This window comes from Austrofundulus limnaeus, unplaced genomic scaffold (assembly GCF_001266775.1).
Source record: "Austrofundulus limnaeus strain Quisiro unplaced genomic scaffold, Austrofundulus_limnaeus-1.0 Scaffold113, whole genome shotgun sequence".
NCBI lineage: Eukaryota > Metazoa > Chordata > Actinopteri > Cyprinodontiformes > Rivulidae > Austrofundulus > Austrofundulus limnaeus.
Genome location: NW_013952515.1, coordinates 1424985 through 1428264, shown reverse-complemented (window position 1 = coordinate 1428264; position 3280 = coordinate 1424985).

Genomic DNA, 3280 nt, shown 5'->3' with positions numbered 1-3280 from the left:
ACATGATATAAAACTCAAAAAAAGTTGATTTTACATGATAATGCCCCTTTAAGCAAATAATGTCTAATGTTACATTTAGTCAGGGTTCCCTTTAACTAATTAAACAATGGCATTTTAGGACAAACTATTCACCCATGTGCTTATATTGAAGTAATTATGCAGCTCTATTTATAAGCCCAAATGACACAAAAATAACTTCAATYGCTAAAAGCTTGGTCCCCCAAATTCACATCTGCACACCTGGATATAGATATTCTGTTAACGATACAAACACCCACAAACACACATAGCGATGGGTAATAAAGAGATTAAAGGAGATGTGACTCGCTGAAAACAGCTGACCTGAACACAAGGGGACAATTTTCACAGCGCTCCCTGACCAATCCACGTCCTACTTACTGTAGTCGTAAACATTACAACCACTTCAGGGAAGCTTCTTCTGTGTGGTGAGGAAAATACGCCACAAGMAGCCCTCATTTATAAGACCTGTTTCAAACCAAACCATAACTCATGTTGATCTCTGAAAAGTGAAATTCAGGTCTGTGTTCCCGCAYCGTAGCAAAATCTACAAGTCAGAACAGAAAGAGCTACGAGTCAAAAGCTGTTCCAAAGTGCTGTAATTTCCTGGCTTACATGCTGCTAACATGCGTTTGGGAAACTGGGACTCTGGCCCGAACAGAAAATGTGCTGCCAGTGCAGCTCTGCTGTACTAGTTGGCTGAGCGGAGACTGACTGAAATGACCCCAGGGTGCTGGACACCGAGCTCCGTGCTCTACTTCAGCGATTCCCTGACAGACCGCCTGAGAGAAAAGAGGCAGAGTGGAGGGGGCTGAGAGAGAGAGAGAAAGAGAGAGAGAGAAAGAGAGAGAGAGAGAGAGAGAGAGAGAGAGATGTAGAGGAGATGTGAGTGAATTCAGACTAACTGATAAGAATTTTTTGAGGACACGAGGGATTCTCTCCATCGGCCCTCGTTCAGCGTTGAACCTCTTTCTCCCCCCAAAAAACTTCATTATCATCTGAAGGTGGAACCATCTACCTCACTGCATGTCCTTCATTTAAAACAATTCTACTGTTCCAAATGAAAAATCACACTTTTACCACCTTTATGACATCTAAAATAAAATTAAACTAAATGTGAGGATTATTCTGTGAGCAGAATTAAATCAAAATCTTAAAAAAAAAACTTTCACCTGAGTGGTTCTGCTGTGTTCTGAAGACAATAGATCTGTCTAAATCTTAAAACAGTTCTTTGTTAAATGGGGTGTGTTAAGTACTTTTGAGCAGTCAGTGTCTTACCTGCGGTAGACAGCAGTTTAGAGAATCGGGAAGGTGTTCTTAAAAACAGGAAACAGACAGTCATTGACAGAGTTCAAACATCTAAAACAAACTCAAAACTTTGCTAGCAGTTTTAGCAAAAAAAATTGTTAGTTGCTTTAATGCCTTCTTATTTTTTATTTTATTTATTTTTATTTTGTTTTGTTTTAACCTAACTTAGGAGTCTGCAACCTTTGAAATCAAAAGATTAATTTCTGCCCCTTTGCTCAGTAATGAAATATGTCCTAAGCTGTGAAACGTCCTACAACTGTGATACCAACCGGTGGCCTGTGGGCCGCTTTGAGTTTGTTGAGGGGGGGATTTTTGGGCCAGTGGGGTTTACATGAATTTTAGCATTAATCATTTTTTTACACTTTAGGACAAAAAATGACCATATTTATGTAAACAAGTATTAAATATAAATTTGTACCAAATTTATTAGAAATGAAAACACTAAATCATGCAGGCTCTATTTTTTATCTCTAATTTTATTGTTATCTAATCAAATCACCATATTTCTTCTCAGCAACTTGTCTTAAAGGTATATTTTTTAATCCTGGCGAGTTTGAGAAATAGATCAGATTGTAAGGCTGTGTCCAGCAAACTGCTAGGACGATCTAATCAACATGTTTCATTCAGTGGGATCATTCACATGTTTGAAAACAAACTGACAAGAACACTGATAAAACTTATGTTAGTTGTGGTCAAAGCATCAGGGAGCCACCGCAGATGTACCAAAGAGTCACAAAAAGCCAAAACAACCGGAGTCTTTCTGAGATAAATTCTTATCAGGGGGAAAACTGTGTCCACTGCTTAAGATAACTTACTGACACAATTACCAAATCAATAAAAATGCTGTTCAATTTCAAAAGTAGCGTTATCGCAATTAGCATAATTTTCCACTTAAGCTTCTGTTTGTTTTTTAATATATAATTATTACGTAGTTTTACACGAATGAATCGTGCTTACCTGTACTACATTTTACTCACGCACAGCTCTTGCGAGATCTCAGCAGCTCATCCTCCTCTCTCGACTCAGAGATGATGTTTTTACCCACTGGAGCTTCTAAGAAAGTTTTTATTTTGAAGCGTTTGGATGAATTTCCCACAGATTCTCCAAACTGAGCTCGCTCTGACCAGCTGCCTGCTGCAGGTAAGATACTCATTATTACCAAACTTACCACCATGATTGTAATGTGGCATGTGAGTTGCAGTATGAATTAAAAAGAGTAATTAATGTTCATTATTTAAAACGGAGATTTATGTAGCTGTTTTGCTAATATGTCTCAAGTTTTATACAGTGGCTGAAAATGGGGCTTTTTTCCCCCCAAAAGTTATATGATAATGAGCAGAAATTTCAAAAAGGCTTAAAATAAACTTACCATAAAAAGTCAGGAAATGTGTGTTTGGTAGATTATTTCTTTGTTGTAACGATGCTTCTTGGCAATAAATCCATTGGAGAGATTTAAATGGTGCCACATTTGTAAGGAACATGCATTTGTGGCATGAGCAGTAAAGTTGAGTATGTGGTTGTGCACATGCAAAATTAGCCAAATCTCCTCTGCCAAATAGCTTATTGCCACTTGTTTTGAGCTTCTGGTACCCCCAGGTGCTAATTATAGGATTTACTGCCAAGAAGAATTGATACTACATAGAAATAATCTATGTTTTCTTACTTTTTATGCTAAGTTTACATAATCAGGCTCATGGAAAGTGTTAATTTTTTAGAAGAAATTAGAAACAGGAAGGTCTGGAAAACAAAACAAACAAAAAAGTTTCTCATCAATAACACAGATAGTGGACGTTGTAGTTCAACTTAAACCCTTAACCCTCATTCATGCATGTTTGAGAAATCCTGCAGCGTTTTTAGGAAGACATGCTGAGGAGCAAAACAACAGGTGGGGACCAGAAACGCCGTTTGGGACCAGAAACGCCTCTGGGACGTGTCTTTAAAGAGTAACTTACCC